We start from the raw sequence: 27,328 nt of genomic DNA on the forward strand, positions 1-27,328 counted from the left end.
AAATTCGTTGCGAAACTATTGGTCAACTGATCAAAACAAATGATGAATTGCCCATAGCTGGGCATTCATGGTATTAAACTTATAATTAAACGAGCTCAAGCCAACCTGACAACATTTATGAGTTCGTTCGAATCAAAAATTTTCAGAAGCTGGAATCGCACTAAACTAACTTCAGCCTGACTCTCCTTCCATCTCCAGAAAATAATAACAACAACAATGGTAATAATATGAAGGAATAGCTCTCCAAATTTCTGCTATATAATCAATTTCTGAAGTGACTTAAAGAAAACATTAGAAATGACTGACATGATTGGATAAAAACCACTACCCATTTTTTATTAGTCTGTCATGTACAAAAATCTGATTCTATATGATAACACTGGTAGAGCTGCAAAACACTCGCTAATCAGATTGCTCATACAAGATGACAAACTTTGTGCTATTACTTAGAACAGTTCTTCCTACAAAACAATCGCACCAAAAATTAAGTGCATCTCTAACAGCTCGCATGTGTACTCCTTAAAGCATCTCAGAGTGCTCGTTGTCCCACCCATATGTTCGTGGTCATAGTGGTTAAAACCTTCGCTTGCCATGATCAGATTGTAAGCAGAAAGGAAAATGTGCAAAGTGTATCCGCAGTACAGGGGTGTCGGGTTTCTTGTAATCAAATTTGTAACCTGCAGAAGATAAAACATTTCATAACTTGATCAAATGATAAATACTCCAACAGAACAACAAATAAATAAGGCATCATTTTATTTCTTTAGAGCAAGTGTCCAACAAAACAACTCAATGACCTATTTTCCTTTTTCACAAAAATGTAAATTGTTAGCATATAATTTGGTGCATGTGCTACTGGAATTGAGTACTTAATGTTACGCACCATGACCAATTCTGAAAGTAGTTAATTGCATGTATAAAAGCATAGTTAATGCCCATTAAATTCCCCTGTTCCATCATAGCAAGAAAGGTGACCTAATGTGGATATCTTTTTCCCACACAACCCGATCGATAGATCATACAATTATCAAAACTTAAAAATAGTTTACCTTGAAGAGCATTCATAGCAGTAAGAGCACATTTGGAATCACCAAACTCAACAAAGCATAAAACAATAGCCTTATCTCCAATCTGCAATTCAATAGTCAATTGGAATATCAGCAAAAAATAATAATAATAATAATAATAATGTAATAAACATCAAACTATAGAAGGTAGCATGAGATGATATCAAAACACTATAAACAAGAGAAAATAAGTTACTAAGTTGCAATTCATGTGACTGGGAAGAGAATCCATAGTCCTTGGCCTTGTGGAGGAAAAATAAAATTTAAGAAGAGTTGCAAATTACAGATTTAATGTGCGAGTGGTTCCCTCATCCTAATGTGGGTGTGATTCCTGCTGAAATGAGTAAGGTCTTGTTTGGTAAATCAATTTACTAATTATTTTCCTTATCCTTTTTTTTTCCTTCTTTTTAACCATGGCAAGAAACTCATGTATCCACTTTTTGTCTCGACCTTGACCTTCTACTTTAAAATATTGAACACTTGTCACTGAATATTGAAGATTTAAATTCAAACAAGCATCAAAGAAATTTTCAATTCACAAAAAGCACTTAAAATTTACTTATAAAAAAAATAAATAAATAAATAAAAAATTCAGCTCCAACCTTTTTTTCCCCCGGTAAGCTAAGCAATATATATATAAATAAATAAATAAAAATGGAATAAGTAACCATGGCATAACCTTGGAGCCCAACAGCTATCACAAAAGCTTTAGGTGAATCCACCTGGATTCTATTTCATGAGTTCTAAGATTGACTTACAAAGGGCAAACTTCTTTTGAGATGTTCCCTGGGGATTTTTTGCCACCTCAAGCATTTCATTATTTTGTTTAGTTCCTAGATAGGACTCCAATTTTTTTTTCCTAGTTGATACTCACACACCCCCCCTCAAGGAATTGTTTGCACCCAAGAGGAGTCGAACCTTAGACCTGATCCGACCCGAGGCACCAAAGCCAAGTGACTTGCCCACTTGAGCCAACCCCTTGGGGTTAATAGGACTCCAATTAAATAAGCCAATTATAGAAGAGTAGGTACAGGTTGGGATAGGAAACAAGATGCAGTTTGCGATGCAATTAATCAAAAGGTATGGGTCCATACTGAAGGAGCTGGCTAAAAAAGATTCAGCAATCAACCCCGAGCTTCTGACTAAGATGTTAGATAATGCTGTCATGCTTAATCATAGAATAGTAATTTTATTAAAATGCTTAATTTTTTCCAAAGGTATGTCAAATGGTATATATTTCAACATGGAAACTCCTAGAATTTTATTTGAACATTAGCCATAAAATATTTTTCTACACCAAAGTCAGTGACATACTATAAATTAAGATACAAGTCTCTGTGACTTGTTTGAATTATAATTAATTAACCTATATACAGCTCCCGACAAACCTGCTGGCTTTAAAAAGGACAACTCTAATGCGACGTCGAAATCAATTTTCTTTATCCAATGCGGGATAGTGTAGTGATTAAAAAGCAAACAGAAAACACCTTGTATTTCTTTATTTCAAAAACCCACAATATGGCATGTCATTGATCACACAAAAAATGTAAAATCATTCAAATCATTGCAGATTTACAAAATGAAACGCACGAGCATGCACATGCACACACACCACAAGAAAACAAAAGACATGATAACTAAGAGGAAATAACCAAAAGTGGAGAAGAAAAATGACTAGATACATTAGTAATATCTTTAATGTAAATAGGAAGTGATCTAAAGGTAATTCTCTCTTCAATATTTCTAATCACGTCTTTGTATTCTAAAACATACAGTAAACTTACACATCTGGGCTTCTTATGAACAACTCTGATTTCTTTAAAGCCAATGAAAGGACGAAAAAGGTCTATAATTACATGTCAAGGAATAAAGTTGAGGAAAAAAATAAATATATTTAGGGTTTTACCAGAGAAAAATAACATGTTCAGTGGCCTTTCAACGTGCCTGAATGAATCCAATTTCAGTTTCATGGAATTTCCAGGTCACACCCCTCCTCTGAAAGATGTAACCTTATAGCCATATTTCAAATCTTACAAAAAACAAGAAGCCAGACATTAAGATTAAAAAAAGTGATTGGTGTGGCCTCCAAAAGCCACCTCAGTAAACTTCAATAAAATATTAAGAAATATCGAGATATCACACAACAAAAACACAAAAATATAGCCAAACTCAAAGGATACGACCCACTTCTCTCCTTGAACAATCATTTGGAACCCCATCAATAAACAGAATGTTTGAATCCCCTGCTGGGACTGGAGGGCCATCAACCATTCTCAGAGAATTAAGTCTTCCATTTATTAATTCTGGGATGCCTCAAGTATCAACTACATCACGTCTTTGGCTAAGTAAACTTGGATCTTGTAGAGGAGATGTGTATCCTTTAATGCTAGTTCCTGCTGTTAATCCACTAAGACCAGGTCCAGGACAAACACCAATACCCGTAATGTCTTCTATGCTGTAACCCCCAGGCCGCGACAGTAATATCTAAAAGTAGAGCCAAGACAGCAATTTGACCGTTCCCTATATTTTCAATATTATAAGTTAATAACTCAAACTCACTAATAGGTGAACTTCTTACATCTTTCTGTAGGTAGTCTGAAGAACTAGCCGGCAAATCATTGGAGCTCCGCAGATGATGAGATGTCAAATATGATGGTTCAGACAACAAGTAGCCGGGAAAGCTTGGTCTCAGAACACTGCCTGTTACAATAAGAGTGCAAATCAAAACAAGCATTAAGATCCACAAAATTAAATAGAACACAGAGAAAATGAGGGTAACAACAACTTTGGGAGAGAGGGGGGGGGGGGGGGGGGGGGGGGGTGGGGTGGTGGGGGGGTTTGAATCAATCACAATAGAAGAACATCTAGCATAAGGATTTCAATATCAGAAAAGTTTATGAAATTACTTTCTGTATTATGTGCCAGTAATACTCTTCCATTGTTTGTCAAATTCATCCGCTACAAATGTAAAGTGAGAATATCTAGACACTTTTAAGAATTTTATGCCCATAATACCCCTAATACTAATAGAGGCATGCTAGCCCCAATGCTTGTTGCTTTTGAGCCCTTAGAAAGTGAGCTAGAATATAGGGCTGATTGCATAAACCCCCCTGAACTATTAAAATTTGCACATTACCCCCTGAAAAACAATTAACACCCTTAAGTATTGAAAGTTGCTAATAAGACAACCGCCTAACTAAGGTTAGGTGACCGTTAAAAGTATCCTGAAATTACTACATTGTCCTTGAGGTTAATTGCTCTCAAGATTTGAACCTGTGTTCTCGCACTTGGTAGCCCGAACATTTTACCACAACAGGCAGCCTTACATGAGAGGTGCTTTTACCTTTCTACCCTTGATATCATCTTGAATTTATCCATCAAAGCTCTTTGGATCAAAAGCTAATACCTAACTAACTATTTTCTAAAACTGAAGATACATACCCATTCTTCTAAAACTAAAAATACATACCCAAATGCTAATGACCAGATAATGCAAACAAAACCCACATATAGTCTCAGACACCAAACAATGAGTTTCACAAACAAGATGACCAAATGACTAGCTCGTGATTTAAAAAAAAAAAAGCTAGCAAGTCTACCATAAACAGTGACGTTACCTTCCACAGCTAAATCAAATGCCTCCTGTTGTTGAGAAGTCTGACCCTGTGGCTGACTATCCCTTTTTTGCTTCAAACAGTTCCTGGCCATGTGCCCTTTCCCTTGACATATAAAACAAAGACCATCGAAGCTCTGAGGCTCAACTTGTTGTACACCTAAGACCAGAGTATCACCTAAGAATTAATAAACCTTGGAAAGTTCATCATTAAACAAATAAAGCTCTAACAAGACTACTGTCACAAGAGTCTTGTCCCACATTGAATACGTATAGGAAGGGTATTGAGCTTATAAGAGTGGGTAGGCAGCACCACCCAACAGATTAAGCTTTTAGGTTGAATGGCAAGAGCCCGACCCTTTACAACTACCATAAAACATGAGTGTACCTTCCACAGATTTAGATGCTTCCACCACATCCGTAACCTGCTGCTGTCGTAGTGAAGTTTGACACCGGTCACTATCTGATGTTTGCTCCGGACAGTTTCTGGCAAAATGTCCTTTCTCTCGACATTTAAAGCAACAACCAGTGAAACTCTTAGGCTCAACTTGATTTGCATGAGTGTTTTTTCTCACCTCAATCTGTTGTAGGCTCTGCTTTAGTATCTTGACACTATCACCTAAAAATCGATATAACCCAACAATTCAATGTTAATAAACAAAGCTCCAAAAAGACTTCCATAAACAGTGAGTTTACCTTCCACATCCGAATCGGACGCCTCCATGCCATCTATATCCTGCTGCTGATGTTTAGTATGACCCCATGGATGACTATTCCTTGTTTGCTTCGGACAATTCTTGTAAGCGTGCCCTTTCTCTTGACATTTATAGCAAAGACCATCAAAGCTCTGAGGCTCAACTTGTTGTTCGAGAGTACTTGCCCTCACTCCGTGTGAAGTATGACCCCGTGGATGACTCTTCCTTGTTTGCTTTGGACAATTCTTGGAAATGTGCGCCTTCTCTTGACATTTATAGCAAAGAACATCAAAGTTCTGAGGCTCAACTTGTTGTTCGAGAGTACTTGCCCTCACTCCATGTGAAGTATGACCCCGTGGATGACCCTTCCTTGTTTGCTTTGGACAATTCTTGGAAATGTGCCCTTTCTCTTGACATTTAAAGCAATGACCATCAAAGCTTGGAGGCTCAACTTGTTGTAAAGTCTGACCACACGGTGAACTATCCCTTTTACGCTTCAGACAGTTCTTTGCAACATGTCCTTTCTCTTGACATTTATAGCAATTAGCAAGAAAACTTTGAGGCTCAACCTGCTGCTCAAGAGCACTTGCCCTCGCCCCAATTTGCTGTGAGGTTTGCTCTGCTATTTTTGAAGTATCACCTAAGGCTTGGTATGCCTCAACAGGGTTAGAGTTGGTAGTCTCACTAGTAGCTAGTCCAACTACTGCAGAAGAAGGGCCTCCCCTCACCCATGACATTACCTCTAATCGGAAAAGGAAAGTCATTCATTAGGAACAATTAAAACTCAAGCAAGGTGAGAAGGAAAATTCACAACATATAGAATGATGCCTGGCAACTAAGTTTCAACCAGTGTGTATACTTAAACCTGGGTGGCAACTCACTAGACCAGGTCTTCCAAAGCTGGCTCTGATACCAACCTGTTAGTTTCGTAAATTTTGATTATGGAAGTATTGAACCTCATACCCAAGAATAGTGTATGCACTGGAAAACAATCCTCACACATAAAAAAATATTTGGTGAATCCATTTCTAGAATGGATATCATTAATTTAATAATTGAAACTTAGAAAATCAATTAATCTAAATTATTAAATACATCATCAACCTCCTCACTTCAAGGTTTCTCTTTCACTTGAAAGAAAACAAGAAGACTAAGCAGAAAACAACTAAAAAATAATAATTCAAAATGTTATGTGCTCCACTAAAAGTTACCCGCTCATTTCATTTATTAATAAAAAACATGAGAAGTGAGCTCAGAGCCCAGCAAGTAAAACACAACCATCAAAACAATAACACATAATAGAAGTTTTATAATTTTTATCTATTACAAGATCAAGCAATTTAAGCAATTGATAACATCAATAGAGAACCCCATGGTATACAAGTACTTTATAAATATAGCATCAGTCAATTAGCTGGTAACATTTAGAAATTGCTCATATTTCTTGCTGAAACAAAATAGACACTGTCAAACACGGCTCAGTAAAGTCCACATATAAGAGGTTGCACACTCCTATCCCAGTAGGACCACACTGGTCCAACACCGAAAGAGAGGTCACACGTGGTTCGTCCATACATTAAACAGGGGTGAGGCACAGTCATCCTTTGATACGTCTACAAAGTTTAAACACGCCTTCACTCTCCTGGATGAATCCTAGTATATTGATCTGAAATGATGGTTGGATTAAAATCTAAAACACCTTAGGCCTTAGGCCTCTCCCTTCGCTAGAGGTGAACTCATTTCGATTGTAGTTAAGAGCCTTTGGAGGTTCAAGTTACGGAAAGAGATGGGGAAAGGGTGGGAATACATTTTCATGTATACTAATTTATGGTGAGTAATACTGAGAGAGTGACTCTTTTAGCCTAATTTGTCATGTGAGGAAGTTGCATTTTCTAACCTATTTCGATATTGCTATATAGACTGTGTGAGCTTCTTGGGGATTGGCGTTATATAGGCTCCTTATTTTTAGTAGCTTAGTTCAATATAAGGAGTTAGCATCGATACTTTCTTTGAAATTCTGTTTGGTGCCCTTTTGTTTTGTTTGAAGGTCTTAATAAGATAGTTAGCTTTAAAAATAAAATTAAAAAATTAAAATATATATATATATATATCAAAAATGGGAAGTATAGCCATTGATGAGAACTGAGAAGTGGGATTCTCTCATTCTCTAATAATATATATATATATATATGATTCTGTGTGTGTATGTGTGTGTGTATACACAAACGCGTATATATGTAAAGATGATTCCCCGTTTAAATTGAACAACACGGTGATAAGAAAATGCAGGCGAGTACGGTAACATTTATCGACAGAGGTAAATATAAAAACAATTAATGGTTGAAATAAGTGAACTGAAAATCAATGTTCGTCTCTACCGAGAGCAAACGCAATAATCAATTTCAGGGATAATAAGTTACAGAAGGAAACTAATATTTAAAAGAAAAATAAAAAGGGTTTAGGGCAAAGAAATAAACCTTGGTCAGGAGAAACACCATGCCCCATTAGCCCCTCTCTCTCTCTCTCTCTCTCTCTCTCTCTCTCTCTCTGAGAGCAAAAGCAACAGTAGCTGTTTTCTGATGAGGGAATTCAGCTTCTCTCGATGAAAAAACCTCCGTTCACTGGTTTCTGCCCATTTGGGTTTTGGCCATATCAGTTTTAGGATTGCAACGTTTAACTGATTTTTGGGAAAATTACCACCAAAGCCCTACTTTTTTCAACAAATTCTAAAATATTTATTGAAGTATAAGTACCAATTTTGAGGATTTTTTTATTATTATTTAAGTCCAAAACCCCTAAAATTTTCATTTATACCTTTACAATATTTGACATGAAATTTGAATAAAAAATTACAATTTGATAAAAATTAATTAATTATTATTTTTACTAAAATCTTGTATTCACACAAGAGTTTTTTAATTGCATTTAAATTACATTAATTATTATTTATACTCATAATGCAGTATTATTAAGTAATTAAAACTTAAAAGAATATATAAAAAAATAGATTATATATTAATTTTTCAGTAAATTCATAATTGCAATATTTTACATCTATTTAGTACAAGTGTGAATAAACTCTGTAGTGATTTAGGACTCAAAAAAAACAAAACAAAACAAAAAAAACAAAAAAACATATATATTAAAAATGGAATATATTGGTTCAAAATAAAAATTTTACCATTTCTGTGTCTTTCAATGAGAAAAGTAAGACCTATTAGTAATAAATTTGTCTTCATTTAAAAAAATATATATTGCAAGACCCAACAAAAATTTATTTAAAAATAAGATGAAGTAAAATAAATTTGTAATACTTACACTATTTTACAAAGATGTATTGTTTTTATTTAGTAATATTACCTTGTAAAACGCTTAGGTACAAAAATACAATTATTATAATTATATTTAGTTAACACACAGCATCTTTTAGGGGTGTAACTAAAAAACGCTGTGGTTTGATTCTTAATTTAACTATAATTCGACCTTCAACTCAAAATAATAAGCTCAAACTTAACCATCTTTAATAATAATTTTTATTATTTATTATTATTATTTTAACATAAATTATTATTATTATTTTAAATTTGAACTTACAACTTAGATAGATATTTCGAGTTATCACGCTAATTTAAAAAAAATATGTATATTACCTTTCCCACATCCACCAATAGGCATAATTAATGTAAAGACAAAAATGAGCAATTTATTTTATCTTTTTGTGTTTAGAATGCACGCCCTAGGCATAATTAATGTAAAGGCTAAATGATAAACAATCTTATATTTTTTCACAATTGAAATGATTGAAGAAATACATATATGTAATAAAAATAAAAATAAAAATGTAATATATTTAAAATAATATATAAGTAATAAAATTAGAATTCACCTCGTGCATACAGCCTAATTAAGCTTGTTTGAGATTTTTCAACTGAAGTGCAACCCCAATTATAAAAATAATTACTTAATCGAGAGAAATTGATTGGGTTGATTTTAGGTTGTTTCGTTGAAGTTACAGCCCTTGATTTTTTACAAGCACAAATAATTGAATAAATCATAACATCAAATGAGCATGTTGGCACGAGCTTAGAGTTTCAGCACCACTATAACTATTCCCGTACGGCACAAGACGTTATTTCTACTTTCGCAAGTGTTTGGTCAGCCTAACTCCCATGCACACCTTAGCCAACACACTCTCCTCGTACATTTACTAGTGTTGTAGTGGCACTCGCCTTCTCCTCACTTGGCTTGCACACTCACACACACTAAGGCACTTAAGTTGGCAAGGAAATAACACTTCTATTACTTCAAAAAATGCTTTGTATAAGGCTAACACTCAAACTCTGTACAAGGCTCTCAAGACTCACTCCAGGACTTGATGGCTACAAAATAAAGTAATACTCCTATTTATAGGCATCCCCATCCCTAATGGACGGCTAGGATTGTGATACCCCTCAGATCCGAGACACGGGTTGATCAGGCCCAGGCTCAAACCCGAGGGAATATCAAACAATTAAAGTATTTTAAAACGAACACAGATGACAAAAAGAACAATAAAGATAGAATAAAACTGCAAGAAATAATAATTATAAAATCCTCCATGTGTAACTGAAAATTGAACTCCAATCCTTCAAAACTTCAAAGTTACAACTTGGGAATCCGCTGATGGACCCCTAACTAAAAATTCAACTGAGACTGAAACTGAAAATAGATAATACTAGAAACATCGGGGAAAGTCCTACGTAATCCGGTGAAAGTAAGACTGTCCTCGACAAGCACGATCAAGCTCTAAGGCTGGAACCGTCCTGTACCTGAAAAGAATAATAAAGGAGTGGGTCAGACCCACGAGCAAGTTCTAATCTAACTGCAATCCATACAGTGACCCGATACGCAGATACACCGTAGACATCTCACAATATCTATCTAGTCCATACATATAAATATATCCACACTAAGGGACATTCACTAGTCTATAATAGGGGTCTCAACCTGAATAGAAGACAACATGCGAATACGCACCCAAAGGTGGGCATGAGTACCTAGACCTGACAGGGTACACCTCAACCTATTATAACCAGCTACGCATCCACTGCATATACGCACCCTAACCAACGAGTCTGAGACTCAAGTTCAACTCGTGGTACCATAAACATATATATAAAGTCCGTCCAAATCCAGGGTAAGCAGTTTAACAATTTATTAAACTAACCTACAATAAACCAACTAGTTAGTCACTCAACTTATTCAGTTGATATGACTTAACTACCATCCGTTAATCCAGGAAGTCATCCAACTTGGTTACAGCTGATCTGACTTAGTCACAATTAGGATTCGATATCTTACAATCCATTCCATTAATCCATTAGGTTAGGTCTTAGCGTTTTGAAGCTAAACCATCCCTAGTATGCCACCGTCCCATACCGGTGCATATAATCCTCCATATCAATGCCAATTACAATATAGAAATCATAATTTAGTAAATTACATTCCAAAACATTATCCAAATAATTGCAGAAAGATATTTGATGTTCTAGCAATTAAAAATCCAAACGATAATCCATATCATTGCAGAAAGTATTTACTATTTCAACAATTAGCCTCCAAAGCATGCATAGGTCAACTTCAATACATCAATGACCCTATAATGTATTTAGAACAATTTATAAACATATTAGATCCCACTAGAATGCTCAAAAATAAGCTTGAGCAATTAAGTCTTCTTCCATCCCTTAATCGTGTACAATGTGCATAAATTTTATACAGTTTGTTCCGTTAATTTAGAGGTAAACTTTAATCAATTAAAAGACCTCTTAATACCCAAAGTTAACTTCTTAATCACCATGGCAAGTCCCAATATTTTTTTTTAACAGTTCCAACACACAACAGCTTCAAACAGTGCATTAAACACCTTCCGGAAGCAAACTGAGCGAGAACAGGTTATGAACAAAGGGGGAGCCGGCTCCAATTTTTATTGGAGCCTGCTCTACTTGGGTAGAGCCGGCTCTACACCTCCTAGAGCCGGCTCTACACTAGGGGGGAGCCGGCTCCCTCCTCCATGGAGCCGGCTCTCTCCCTCTCTGAGAGCCGTTTGTCCGTCTGTGACTTCTGCGACCTTCGTCTTCAACGCCGGCCGCTTCCCATCCGTTTTATTTAGTTTTAGACTGTTCCCAAGGGTCCTAACTATGTCCAGTATAATCCCCATGGAGTGTTTACAATAGTTGAAATCAAAAACAAAAACTACCAGTTCCATAGACAAATCATGCTCAGGAAAACACTACTGTAATGAACTTTAAAAAACCATCACCGAATTTATTCAAGGCAAAGATAAGGTTAAATTTGACATATAAAAACATGCTTAATTCAATTATTGATCCATTAGAACCCTAGAGTATGTCTAGGTGCACAGAACACAGGCCAACGGGAAGGAGGAAGAAAAGAACTTGCCTGAAGTTTTGGACTCAAAACTTGTCGCCGTCTTCCCAACGTCCGGTAACCACTGCAACACTGTCTAGCCTCCTAATACCTCTGCCCTTCCCTTCTCCTAGGTCCAACCCTGAAATCCCTGTCGAATCCCACACCAAACAAAAGCTGTTCTCTCAAAACCTCGCTCTGTATCTCTCTGTTTTTATGTTACGCGAGTAGAGTCTTTTTTTCCAATCCTTAATACTAAGAAGCATGTATATATATAGGCGTACAAATCCCAAACCCTAATCCTTGTTTAATAGAGTCAGAGCCCTCCTTGGCCCATAAACCGACCTATGATATATACATTGCCGGCTATAACTGAAACCCTAATATAACTATATGTGTCCCATACAGTCCCGTGCAAACCAAATTAAACAAAACAAATAACTCAAATAAATTAAAACAATTAAATCAATTTACTACCACTTAATTAACTAGAATTAAATAAATTAAATCAAAACAATTAACTCAAATAAATTAAAACAATTAAATCAATTTACTAATTAAAACACTTAAACAATTAAATAATCAAATTAATTCAACTAATCACACATAATCAAATAAAATGCAATTAACTACTAAATTAAAATCCTCGGGATATTCCTTTTAAAATTAGGGGTATTACAAGGATGCATTCTAACTGACGATGGAGATCGATTCTCTAAAATTTTCTCCCACTTTCTTCATACTTCCATACATATCCACAAGTATCTACAACATTCTAGAACTCTCTATATTACTCCACACAACTCTGGAGAATTCTATAATATATTACATATTTCTATACATATCTAAAATCTTCTACACAACTCTAGACAACTCCGGAAGACTCTAGAAACTCCACTCGCCATGCAGTTGCCATGTAGCTTCCTATTCAGCGTCTGCGTGTCGCCAGTGTGGCCTAACTTCCATAGGAGAGGCGTGACATTCTCCCCCACCCATTTCCGTGACGCCCTTGCCACGGTTTTTTCAGCTGACCCAGCCTCTCTCAGGTCATCAGCACTTGTGCATATGTCCTTGGCCCAAACGTACGCGCCCCCTTCGGGAGATGTGAGGTCCTCACGAGTTCCATCGTGTTGACTGCCACCTCTGGACTCTCCTTCCTGCCCACGAGCAATACTATGCATGCGGCCTTGCCTTTCTCGCTTCCAAGTATCATCAACGCACCAAGGCATGGTAATGGCGCGGTGTTGTTTCTATCCATGAACTCCAGCCCCAGCACTACGTCGTGGTCGTCCATCTCCGCAACTTAGAATTCGGCCTTGCCCTTCCACCCTTGCATGCATAACTCCACCCCCTTGCACACTCTGCTCACTCGTGCCTCCTCGGAGTTGACAGCCTTGATTCAGCCCTCCGTTTTGCGCATCTCCAAGCCAAGTCACTATGCTTCATTCGGGTTAATGAAGTTGTGTGTGGCGCCCGTGTCCACTAACGCTTGCACAGCTTTGCCACCAACCTGCACATCCACATAGCGCACCTCCGCTACCTTGTTTGCCTTGCCCTTCTTCTTGGTGTCATGTGTCATGCTACTCAGCATCTGTATAGCCCCCATGCACCTGTCTTCGTCGTTGCCCACATCGTCCACCTTGCCCTTACCCTTATCCTTCACAAGGGCGCTCATGGTTTTCTTGTTGGGGCAGTGTCGCAATATGTGTGGCCCTTCGCACAAGTAGCACTTTGGCGGCTCCCACTTGCCCTTGTCGCGGCGCTCTCCTTTGCCACTAGGCCTGGACCTCTCTCCATGGACCTTGCCCTTGTCATGGCGTGGGCGTCTCTCCTCATCGCTGTGTTTATCATCACTAAACTTGGGCGAGCCCCTTTTCTTGAAGCGCAGGTTTCCCCTACCTTTGCCATGGTCCCTCCTGGGAGACGTGACCTTCTTGTCATCGCACCTAAAGTCTTCAAGGCACTCCGCTATAGCCATTACGGATGCCAAGTCTCTAGGCTCCCTGATTCTCAACTTCGTGGACACCTAAGACTGTAATCCATCTATGAACAAGCACACGCGTTGCCGCTCCGGCATCTCTAGGATCTCCAGTATCAAGTTGGAGTACTCCTTCACATACTCCCTTATGTTGCACTTCTGCTTCAGGCGCCTTAGGTTGATCATTGTAATACCCCTAATTTTAAAAGGACAGTTCTGGAATTTAATTATTGTATTTAATTGCATTTTATTTTATTATGTGTCATTTTATTGGATTATTTGTTTGATAATTGATTATCTGCTTATTTGTCCTTTTATTTGAATTAATTGTTTTCTTTTATTAATATTATTGTTTTTGTTATTGGATTATTTTGAATTGGGTTAAGTTAAATGTTAATTTATTTTAGATTAGGATTATGTTTCTGTGGAAGTTATTTAAACGTTAAATTATATAATTAAGTTGATTTACGTATATGTCAGTTAGGGTTGGAGTTACTGTAGCCGACCTAGGTTGTATTAAGTCGCCGTGTATTGTAACTTGGATAATTGCATGGGCCGACTAAGGGTTTGCATTAGGGCTCTAGCTATATACGGATTAGGGTTGGAGAATTAAGCCTATAAATATATTTCTTCATGTGGGTTTAGGGTTTAGCAAACAAACATCACACAACCTGCATTCACGTATCAGGTTTTCAGAAAGGGAAAAACAAAGAGTTGTAGAGAGTTTCAGATAGAACCTTTGGGGATTGAAGGAAGAATTCAAGGAGAAGGTTGGGGATTGAATTAGGAGTAGCAGAGGGAGTTAAGACAACCATCGTTGCCGGAGTTGACAGAGGTAACTGAAGGCAAGTTCTGTTTCCACTCTATCTCTTTAATCTGTGTTCTGTACAGGCTTAGAAAGACTCTAAGGATTAAACCAAGATTAAAATCAGATTAATGATTAAATTTATCTTGTATGCATATTCAAACAGAAATAAATCTCGTGAATCAAACTGTGCAAATTTTTAAAGAACTGTGAACTGATGCATGCTGTGTCTTGGGTTCAAGCTTGGTTAATTGGGATTATTGATGCATGTTGGGGGGTTTCTCATATAATCTAGGATAGTGTATAAACACTGGAACAAGGTTTTAAAATACTAAATAGGTTTTGAACTTAGCCGGAGGCGAGGAAGACAACCAGAGAAGGAATTACGGCTCTCAAAGGAGGAGAGCCGGCTCACCAAAGGAGGGAGCCGGCTCTAGGGGGTGTGAGAGCCGGCTCCACAAGGGATTGGAGTCGACTCCACAAGGGTAGAGCCGACTCCAATAAGGGAGGAGCCGGCTCCACCAAGAAGGAAGGCGGCTCCAATATTCTGGAGGAGGCTCCAGCTTCTTTTCTTGCTTTTGCGTGATTTTGGGTTGTTTCTGGACTTATGGGAAGATGACTGGGTTGTTTCAGTAGGTAAAATTGGGTTGTATAATAGTTCCAGAGATGTAAAAATGGTTGGAAGTATTGTTAATGGTATTGTGTTGAACCTTGAAGCAACCTAAGGTTAAACGAAAAAACTGCATATGTGAAGTTGTCTTTGAAATCTTTGTAAACTGTTTACTGCTTTGAGCAAAGTTTTGGGTTCTTTTGCATGTTTAAATTTGTCAAGCATGTTCAACTATGTTATAAGCATATGTTTATCTATCTAGAAGATTAAGTATGCTTAAATGGAATTAATGGATGTTTTAAATTTATCAACTATTGCATCAGATATGGTTGTGCAGGAGGAGCGGTAGGTTTCAGTCTTACTTAATAAAATGGGACTGGAAAGGGATTTCTAAACCTTATGTAGGATGATTAATGTGTTGTACACATGTTAAACTGTTTTTATGCAAATCTTGAAGTATGGTGGATTGGTATTTATTACTGTTCCGTCAACTATATTAACTGGAGGAACTACATGTATAGTCTTTTCATATATATATAAAGCACTGTAATGTGATATTTAAATGGTATATTGGATGCATAAATTGGTTGTAAATATGTTAAACTATATTTATGTTTCTTTTGGAAATTAGTTGATACATGTTTATGCTGTGTTATTAACTATGGAACTGAAGGATTGTATGCACCGGTATGGGACGGTGGCATACTAGGTATGGATTAGTACAAACACTAAGTCCTACCTAATTTGGAAGGAGTTGGATTAACCATACAAAGGTTAAGTCCTACTTAAATGGATGTATATGAACCGGTATGGGATGGTGTCATATTGGGAATGGATTAGCTCAAAACACTAAGTCCTACCTAAATTGGATTAAGGTATGGATTAATCATAAAGGTTAAGTCCATCACCTACTTATGTCATGTCAATCAAATAAATTGAATGACCTACCATGGTTTCAGGATGGATTTGTTATACATATATCAGACTACTATACAGATGGATGATATTTTGTATTAGGAGTACGGACTTTATATATTTATTATATGGGCCATGGTATGAGTTTGAGTCTCAGGACCATAGTTAGGGTGCGTATATTGCCTAGGATGGATAGTTGGACAGAGGTGTTGTTCCCTGGTAGGTCCAGATACACATGACTACAGTATGTGCGATTTGCATGGTATCTCTATTCAGGCTGAGACAGACCTTTTTGGACTAGTGAGCGTCCTATAGTGTATACTATTACATATATGGACTACTCTAGTTATTGTTGAGTCTTTCTAGTATGTATCTGCGTATCGGATTCCTGTTTGGATTGTAGTAGATCAGGACTTGCATGTGGGCCTGACCCACCCTTATATTTTTCAGGTACTCGTCAGTTCTAGGGTTAGAGTTTGTTCGTGCAGAGCAGATACAGACTTCTATTCTACCGACAACGTAGGACTTCTTTCCAGATATTAGATTTGGTTTTTATCTTCAGTTTTACTTCCATGCATTTTGGGGTTTTATTAGGGGTCCACTAGAGATGGATTCCCGAGTTGTAAACTTATGGAGTTTGGATTGTCAAGATTTAAATATTTATATTTGAGGATTTATTTTAGTTTCTTTCTGCTCATTATATTATTTCTTTAATCACTTTGTATTCCGTGTTCATTTTAACATATTAATTGTTTGATATCCCTCGGACTCGGGTCGGACTTGATCAACCCGTGTCTCGGATCCGAGGGGTATCACAATCATGGCGAGGTCTTTAACGCACTCAGGGTAGAACTGCCTCTTGAACTCCTCCCATGTGTCAACCGCTCTTACGCCTTTACCAGTGAAGCGCTGCCTCCACTATAGAGCGGCAGTGTCCGTGAGGTACATAGTGTCTGTCTGCACTTTCTCCTCATCATCCTCAATTTCCATATACTCGAAGTACCGTTCCACGTGCCAGAAGAAGTTATCAATCTGGCGCGCATTCCTTGCCCCATCATACTCCTTGGGCTCCGGCGCCTTCTTCTTCTTTGGCTTCACCACGACCTCGCGCACTTTAGAAAACTCCTTTTTGCACTCTACAATCTCTATGCGCGAGTCATCTACTCGATCATGTAAGTCCCTTTCATTCTCTCACGCCTTGATTGCCATGCTGTCGATCAGCTCGTAGAGCTCCGCCATCTTTCTCTCAAGTCTGTTGAACTTGGTCTCCATTTAGACGAAGTGTGTGGCGAGTTTCTCTCCAAGCTTTGCTCCAAGACATGGACTTGGTGGTCTTCTCCGCTAGCCATGTCTACTCCAATAAAGCTCCCTTAACAAACCTGCTCTAATACCAACTGTCACGGGCTTAGAGTTTTAGCACTACTCTAGTTATTCCCATGCGACACCAAGATATTGCTTCTACCCTCGCAAGTGCTTGGTCAGCCTAACTCCCATACACACTTTAGCCAACACACACTCCCCTAGTGCTTTATAATACCCCGATATTTTAAAATGATTTATTAATTAAAATTAATTTTTTATTTTTATTTTTAAATGATTCGTTTTATTTAATAAAGTGCGTAGATAAATTGTAATTTGTTTATGGTGTTTGATTTGCGAAATGCTAATGAGTGAATTGTTTATTTGATTTGTGTGCGTTTAAGCTTGTGTGTATTATTTATTTAGTTATTTTATGTATTTAAATTATTTGGATTGGGTTTAAGGGAAGTTGGACCAACGGATGTGGTATTGGGCTTGAAGGAAGCCTTCTTGGGTAGTTATTAAAGGCCTATGATTGTGAAGATATTTAATCATTATCTTTGCAAATTTATATATATAATTATATGTATATAAATTTAATTAATTAATAATCATGTGGAGGGGTATATATGTCAGTATATATATATATATATTGATATATAGGAATATATAATTTATTTAACTAATGATTATATATGGAAGGTAATATACATATTTATACTAAGATACATGTGTATATATATTATTTAGAAGATAAATATTATTTATTTTATATGTTAATCATAATGGGAAAAGGATTTGGTTTTGATGTGTATAAATAGACACATAAGACTTTAGGGTTAGGAGTTTTTCTCATGTTAGAAAAATAAGGGAGTCAGAGAGAGAAGGTTAACAAAAAGGAAGCTGGATCAGAGAAAGAGGAGGCCGGATTTAGAAGAGACAGACGAGTTCTTCTCTACTTCTCCTCTTAAAATTCATAAACTTATCACCTTGAGTATTAAAATTATATTTCTGTTTTGTTAATTAAAAATAAATTATTAATCGGATTAGAAGAGCATACGTATTCTTTACAAAATTTTAGATTGAAACATATGAATATATGTATGATTTGTTCTGATAATTTATATCTCGTATGCGAGGTTAGGTTAATCAAATTTTATTTTTGCAATTTTTATAGTTTGCTTTACCCTCTTGTAGCATGATTAATTAAAATTTAATGGATCTTAATTTAATTATATATGTTTATTTACGCCTAAAATAATAAAAAAAGCTTTTGGAATTTTCTGAGTCTTTCTGAAAATTTTCTGGAATTAATTTATATTTTTAATGTTATTATAGAAATTATTTATATATACTGTTATATATATAAATAAGTTAAATTGTTTAACATATTACACACTGGAGGCGGCGGTTACTTGCGCATCAATAAGATTTTTATCCAGTGTGGTCGCGTACGTAGGAAAAGGGTGCACCTGTTGATCTGGGCCATGGGTTAAATGGATGAGTGGTTAGAATGATCCTGTGCTTCGCGGCGCATAGAGGAGTGGTGTGTGATACCCCTCGAATCCGAGACACGGGTTGATCAGGCCCAGGCCCAAACCCGAGGGAATATCAAACAATTAAAGTATTTTAAAGCGAACACAGATGACCAAATGAATTTAATAAATAAAGTTTAAGTTGGAAGAAACTAAAAGTAAAATCCTTTATAATGAAATACTTAGAATCTGATAATCCAAAACTCCATCAGTTTAACAACTCGGGAATCCATCTCTAGTGGACCCCTAATAAAAATCCCCAAATTGAAACAAAGTAAAAACTGAAGATAAAATCAAAATCTAATATCTGGAAAGAAGTCCTACGTCGTCGGTAGAATGGAAGATCGTCTCTGCTCAGCACGAAACAAGTTCTAGACTGGAAATGTCCGATACCTGAAAAATGATGAGTGGGTCAGGCCCACATGCAAATATATACTACTACTACCCAAGCAGAGACCCGATACGCATGTACATCCTAACCAATCCAACAATAGCTAATAGTCCGTAGATAAATATATATATATATAATCACACTACAGGACTCTCACTGGACTACAGGCCTGTCTCAACCTGACTAGTAGGCACCATGCGAAAACGCACCCAAAGGTGGGCATGACTACCTAGTCCTAGCAGGGTACACATCCAACCATCATAGCCAGCTATGCATCCCAATGCATATACGCTCCCTAACCAACGACTTTGAGACTCAGGCTCATATCGTGGCATCATAAAATATATTTAAATTCCATTCCAAACCAAAGTGTCATTCAATTATTTATTGATCTGACACAGAAGACAGGTAGGACTTAACTTTTGTAGTTAATCCATCCCTTATTCCAGAGTAGGTAGGATTTAGCATTTTTAAGCTAATCCCCTTAGTATGTCACCGTCCCATACTGGTGCATACAAAACATCCATCCAGAATTGAATATATATATATATGACAGTATAACATATCAATATCAATATACCTAATCATAAGCATAACAAGAATGTTTAACTAGCATGCTTGTTCAATACATCCAGTACCTGATTCTCTAACAAATTTTAAATGCAGAGAATAAACATAACCATCCTGTAACTCACAATAAGCACAATAATAACATTAACAGTATCTACATGCTTACTTGTAATTACTCCACAACATCCCACAAGTTGACATAAACAATTGTTTTGGTAACCATCAACTAGTTCCTTATTAAGTATTAACTGAATTTATATTAGTTAATAGGCTTAATCCCCATACCCCTGTTATATGATTTACATATCAAACTCCTAATTCAATTGCTAAATTAAAATTAAACAACTTGAATCATCCGCACAAGGCAACCATGTAAACTTTCTTAACAGTTTCATAGCGTCCCTTCTACTAACCTTCTATGGTATAATATGTATTTTCATGCCTTCTGAAGTTTTAGTAGAATTTAAACATCACTGAGAACCTCTAATTAAACTCTCAGTTGCCCCTGGAAACCCATTAACCCAAGCACAGTAGCTAGCAGCCTCGCAGAAAACCAAAAAAATGAAAACCCACAAAGGAGCCGGCTCCACCCAAAGTGGAGCCGCCTCCATCACCAAGTAGAGCCGGCTCTACTACAAAGTAGAGCCTGCTCCACTTTTTAATTGAGCCTGCTCTACTTGAAATAAAGCAGGCTCCTTCCCCTGTGCGTCGTTTTTCCAATTCCGGCGGTGTCCGGCTGTATTGATCCTCCAAACCAAATTTCTTGCTGATTAAAATTAAGTCCTTGGGTGTTCAAAAGTTAATTAACTTCCTTGATTAATAATCACATTCAGTGGGAACAAGAATTAAACAAAATAATTTTAAAACGGTTAACATGCACCTAAAAGAAAACATGATGTTCAACTTCTTCTCCAACTCCAGCAACTTTGTTCCTCCAACCCAAGTTTCTTGTTGATTTAAAACTAAATCCTAGGGTATTCCAGAGTAATTTAAATTCATCATTCATTAATTGAATTCAATTGGAACAAGAGTTACACAAAACAGCTCCTAAGTGGATTAAAATCCATACAAGAACACATACTGTTTCAGGTATCTAGCCTTGCGTCCCAGATTAATTTTAAGATTTCCCATTATGTTTTAGAACTATTAAAATTCTTAATCCATCAATTGACATCATTAAAATCATGAATTAAGTAAAACAAAACATTAAAACAACAACACTGTAAAACAAACAATTTAACAGATCATACACATATGTTTATTAAACAATGCAAGCATGCGAACCAGATTTGTTTTAATCCTTATTTCATCCTGAGATTGTGTTAGGGATCCAAAGAACACAGGTCAAAGAGGTAGAGCTAGTTATAAAACTTGCCTGTGAGACTCAGTTTAGAAATTTCAACGTCTTTCTTCTAAGTTTTCCCGGCGCCCCTTTGGTTTTCCTCCTCTCTGTTTCTTCTGTCTCCACAACGTGGTTAGGGTTCTAAACCCTTGACCGCCTTATACAGATATATTTATAGGTTTATAAGTTTATACAAAACCCTAGTTTAATTTAAACCCTAAACTAAATCTTTAGTCGGCCCATATGAAACCTAATTAATGCTTAATTATGTCGGCTACATACATGACTTCTAAAACCAAAACCCTAATTAATCCTACTAACGTAAAAACTCATTTACTTAATTAAATCATTTAATAATTAATTCTATTTAAAGAAAACAATTTCATCAAATAATTAAACCCAATCAATAAACAATTAGAGAATTAAATAGAATATTAAATAGAATAAATAAATTACAACACTTAAACAAGTCACAAAATTCAAATAATTAATTAAATCCAATGAAACAATTAAACCAACAAATTCACAACTAAACACATAAAACAATTAATACAATAAAATGAGCAATTAAACAGATAAAAACAAATAAACAGGCAATTAAAACAATTAACTTAATAAAAACGTAATTAAATACAATAATTAAATTCCAGAACTATCATTTTAAAATTAGAGGTATTACATGGTGCGCTTGAGCATCTGGACCATTCAATGGGTTTGGTCAAAAGAGAGGTTATCCTGTGTAGCGCGGTGTACCAATGCACCCAACAGCAACCACTTAGAAGTTGCCAACACGCGCCGAGAGTGGCTCAGGCGCGTGAGGGCGCGTGGACGCGCCTGCCGGTAAGGGGAAGCGCGTGGAGGCGCGTGTGAGTAGTCTAGGAGTATGTGGCGGCGCGCAGAGGCGCGTGGGGATGCGTGTGAGGTCCTGGAAAGTTGCTTGAGACTCCGGTGATTTTCCAGTATTTATCTTAAGCTTGTTAGGGTTAAAATTAATCATTAGAGGGTGTGTTATTGGTATTCTGAGAGCCTCAGAGTGCTACTAAGATACCTAGTAGCATTTAGTGGTATAAATACAATTAATTAAATATTTTTGCAATGAAAGGAGGTGTATATATGTATATATATATGTAGATATGATTTTAAATAGTCAACGATTAGTATGGAATGTATGATACACACATATATATATTATAAAATATATGTGTATATATATATATTATTTAAGATTATTAAATATTATAAATCTTGTTTGGTATGACTTGATTCGTGGATGGTATGGTTGATTTAAAATCGTAATAGATACTCGGTTATTAAATTAAGGACATGCTTATTATATGCATGTGAAGTCTATGTATAATTATACTTAGAGTTAAGTTTAAAGTTAGTACATGGTTGAATTGTAGGCATGGATGAGTTGCCAAAGGCTTTGATATACTGCCTTATTGGTTATGAATAAATTTCATATATGGGAAGCATGGTTTAATTGCTAATTAATTGTATAAGTAAATATACTGAAGGAAACATGGTTGAATTGCTAGTATATAAATAAATATATTTATAAATGGCATGGTTGATTTGCCGGTGCATATTTAAATTGCTATATGTTTAGATGATTAAAATGCCATATAAGGTTATGGTATGTATAGGTTGGATTATGACTAGAATAATCTAGTATATACAGGTTGGTGTATTATTTTATATATGATAATAAAATAATAGTGGTAGAGATATGGATGATTTGTCAAAGCTTAAATTTTAGATATGTAATTTAAATGATCAAAAGTATTATTGGGTTTTGGATTTATTGGATTTTTCCGTAAATTGTAAGTTATTGTTTAAATGACTAAATTACTGTTTAGGATGGAGTTAAGGTGAGTGAAGTTTACTGTATGAGAAAATTATAAATGGGACTTGGTCTAGGTATGACTGATAATTAATCATTGGTAAGTGGTTTTGACAATTTAATGCCCTATTAACAGATAGGATTATTGTACTATATATATAAGTATTTATATATATTTGTAGCATCGTATATTAAAGTTAAAGCTTTATTAGGGATGATTTTGGTAAAGATGATCTGTTTATTGGTTTTCAAAGGCTTGGTAGAAAGAACTTGCTCGTAGGGTTTAACCCACGATTTATTTTTCAGGTTGTTAGAAGGTCAAGTCTCAAGGTTGAGGATTCGTAGCTGGAGGACTTATCCATTCCTTCTATTTATTTAAAAGTAGGATATTAGTTTTGTTTCAGTTGATATTAGTATTTATTTGGTTGGAATTATAAATAGTAACTTTTGGTTAAGGGGTCTTTGAGTCACGGGATTCCCGAGTTGTAACCATTTGGAAGTTATTAATGGATTTACTATTAATTGGATTTCTTCAGCATTTTATTTTATTCTTTATTTCATTTTGTAATCCGTGTTTGTTTAAATACTTTAATTGTTTTGATATCCCCTAATTTTGTGCGCGGACTTGATCAACCCGTTTACCGAAATTAGGGGGTATCACATGCTCTTACTATTGTTGTAGTGGCCCTCGCCCTCTCCTCACTTGGCTTGCATACTCACACACACTAAGACACTTAAATTGGCAAGGAAATAACACTTCTATTACTTCAAAGAATGCTTTGTACAATGCTAGCACTCAAACTCTCTACAAGGCTCTCAAGATTCACTCCAGGACTTGATGGTTACAAAATGAAGTCCTACTCTTATTTATAGGCATCCCCATCCCTAATGGACGGCTATGATGCATTCTAACCGACGGTGGAGATTGATTCTCTAAAATTTTCTACCACCTTCTTCATACTTCCATACATATCCACAAGTATCTATAACATTCTAAAACTCTCCATACTACTCCACACAACTCTGGAGAACTATAAAATATACTACACATTTTTACACATATCTAGAATCCTCCACACAACTCTAGACAACTCCGGAAGACTCTAGAAACTCCACTCGCCATGCAGTTGCCATGCAGCTTTCTACTCAACGTATGCGTGTCGCTTGCGTGGCCTAACCTCCATAGGCGGGGCGTGACAATGTGCTTGCTCCCAAGTCTCAACACAAAATTGTAAGTTGCAAAAATTAAGTTTTGGGATATGGTGGAATTGAAGGATGAACATTTGAGAATGAACTTTAGAGCATTCGACATGAAGAGTCAATTTTAGTCATCCACATTTGTAAATATAAATAGCCACATCACCTATTGAGTTGATGCAACTCTCTAAATTTTTATTGTCACCTTAGACAATAGAATACTTATATTGTATGGTGAATTACTCTGACCTCCCTTGAAATTTGTCCAAATATATCTCAGCTGAAACTATTGTCAAAATAACCTCTGTCTTCTCTAAGATTTGCCCTAATATCTCTCAGTTAAAACTAATTTTGAAATAGTCTCCAAACCTCCCCTGAGATTTGTCAAAGTAACCCCTAACACCTATTGAGGTTTGTCTAAATTTCTCTTACCACCCCTAAAGTTAATCAAAGAATTTTTTTCTAAATGCCAAAACTACCATTAAGACAGAAAAAATGACCTTATTAGAAAAACAAATGACCGTCTCAACTAAATTTAACTGCACAAAACTACCATTTCTTATATCTACCCTTTTGTATTGTTTTTGTAGTTAAAAAATAAATAAAATTTTGGGCAGTTGAAGACAAATAATAATAATAATAATAATATATATTTTTATTTTGAACAAGTGGTTTATTGATGAATCAAATGTTGATTTATTATTAGCCAATGTCTATTTTGTTGAATTATATGAATTCTTTGTTGAATATTTTATTTTGACAGCGGATATGTTAAATTATATGTTGAAATGATTATTTCGTATATTAATAAGGTCATTTGAGTTATTTTCTCTCGCTTAGTGGTAGTTTGTATATTTATAAAATATTCCATTTTGAGACTTAACTCTAATTAACATTAGGGTTGGTCATAGAAATTTTGACAAACCTTAATGGGTATTAGAGGTTATTTTGACAATGTTTCAACTGAGAGATATTTGGATAAAACTAGGTCAAGGTATTTCACCTTGTCTTATATTTTAAATTGAGTTTAAAGAGAAAAAGAGGCAAGAGAGTGGAGATAAAGGGAAGTGGGGCCCGCCATGTGGCAAGCCCCACACCACCATATTTTGTTGACTAGGGCTCTATTTGTTTCACCATAAAATATTTTTTGAAAATAATTTTTCACATTTTTCGGTAATTAAAAAACTCCAAAGTTAGAAAATTATTTTCCATGTAAATCATTTTTTACCCCAAAATGACTGAAAATGATTTACCAAAAAAGTTTCGTAAATCATTTTCCCCAACCTATCTTGGGTCATCTAACCATTCGTATCCTTATTGAACCCCTATGTTCCTCTAACAGCTAATCTTTTGCGGTCATTCTAATCTAAAATTTTAATCTTGAGTCTTCTCTTTCTGTATGTATAGATAGAGTGAGAGGATATAGAAAAAGGGAGACAAATTTGGGTTGGTCGAGGAACAGATTTGGGTCGAGAGTATATTTTGGTATAGAGAGAGTGGAGAGAGAAAGTAACGAGAAAGCGAATGAGGGATGGTTTAGAGAGAGAGGGAGATGGTTTAGGGGGTAATATTCCATGTTGGCAAAGAACACTAAGAAAGAAAGAGATAATTGTGGGTACTATATCGTGTTGGTGAGGAACACTGAAGAAAGAGAGAGTTAATTATGCATAAAAGTTGATTTAGAAAATATTTTAAGAACAATTAACAAACACCGAAAAATAAAAAATAAAAAATATATATTTTACATATAAATACAAAGAAATATGTTTTAGACGGAGCCTAACAAAAAAATTCTCATAAAAGAAGTTGTTACCGTGAATATTATTTCTAGACAAGTCAGGTTTGTGCAGATATTTTTCGCAAAAGTTTAGAAAGTCAAAATCGACTTATATATATCAATTTCTCAAAAAGTTAATTAATTGAAGAAAAAACAAGACATATAAGGCCATGAACAAATAGTTTAGTAAACGTACCCACTCTACAAAAAGAATAAACATCTTTTACTTGGAATAAATATTTATTTTCTTTCAATTGTGAAGGGCATAAAAAGATCAAAGAATGTATATTCCTTTTTTTTTTCCTTTCCCGAATGACCTAAAAGATTGAACAACTATGGCGTAAAAGAAATAACTTTTTTTTTGTTTGTTCTTTTTGCCTTAGACAAAATAATAACAATAATAATAATAATAAATATAATGGGGAACTCGGCAATTCTTTAACTAATAAATTGAGTACAAGATTGAAGAAGAAAAACCATGTCACACTGCTCGTGATGCAAAAAGGAAAGTTTTTTTTTTTTAAAAAAGGAAAGTTAAACTAATAGACAACATGTACGATGTACCCACTCCCAAAAAAAACACACACGCATTGTTGGTGATTTGTCGTTTTTGGCATAGATCTGCGGAATATACCAGTTAGATTGTTGTGGAGTTCACAGTACTAACCCACCACTTTTATTTATTTCTTTCTTTATTTAATGCCCTCATTTTAAATTGCCATTAAGAAAATATATACAATACTGTCGTAGTGTCTGTATTGTTGGAGCATCATATTTTTCGACACGCATGACAACTATGTTTCGACTAACCAAACCATTCACGTTGATCTCACCGAACCACTTGATTGAAAATATGTCTAGACTATTTTGTCCACACATTGCATGGTGTTATTGTGATTTTTACACGTAAGAGGACATATCAAAATGTGAATGGGTATGCTTTCAGCATAGCATTTTCTCTAAATACAGCAGAGCATTTTCTATAATTACGGTACAACGCATACCATAAGATAAATAATGTCTAGGCAGATCGGAACTGACATTTCACAGCTAGTTTGAGCTATATTTTTTGCATACATGTCGTATTTATGAATTAGTTGTCATAGATTTGGTCTAGATTTGCATACACTTCGTAAATTCTTTATTTAATACAATTTGCATACATATATATAGTATTTATATCACAGAGAGAAGTTTTGGCCCCATGATGAGTAAATGAGCTTGCAACCGCAGTGATCTGATAAATTATTCAGTGGACCATCCAAACCTTTGTGAGCCTAGCA

The 27,328-nt window shown here is 35.7% G+C and overlaps 1 pseudogene; it reads right to left on the minus strand.

Annotated features, from left to right (window-relative positions):
- Positions 1-315: 315 nt before the first annotated feature.
- LOC132308070 (uncharacterized) lies at positions 316-8,027 on the minus strand (annotated as a pseudogene).
- Positions 8,028-27,328: the final 19,301 nt, after the last annotated feature.

Source organism: Cornus florida, unplaced genomic scaffold, assembly GCF_030987335.1.
Source record: "Cornus florida cultivar Cherokee Brave unplaced genomic scaffold, ASM3098733v1 CherokeeBrave_3.0.0_Hap2_Chr05, whole genome shotgun sequence".
Classification (NCBI taxonomy): domain Eukaryota; kingdom Viridiplantae; phylum Streptophyta; class Magnoliopsida; order Cornales; family Cornaceae; genus Cornus; species Cornus florida.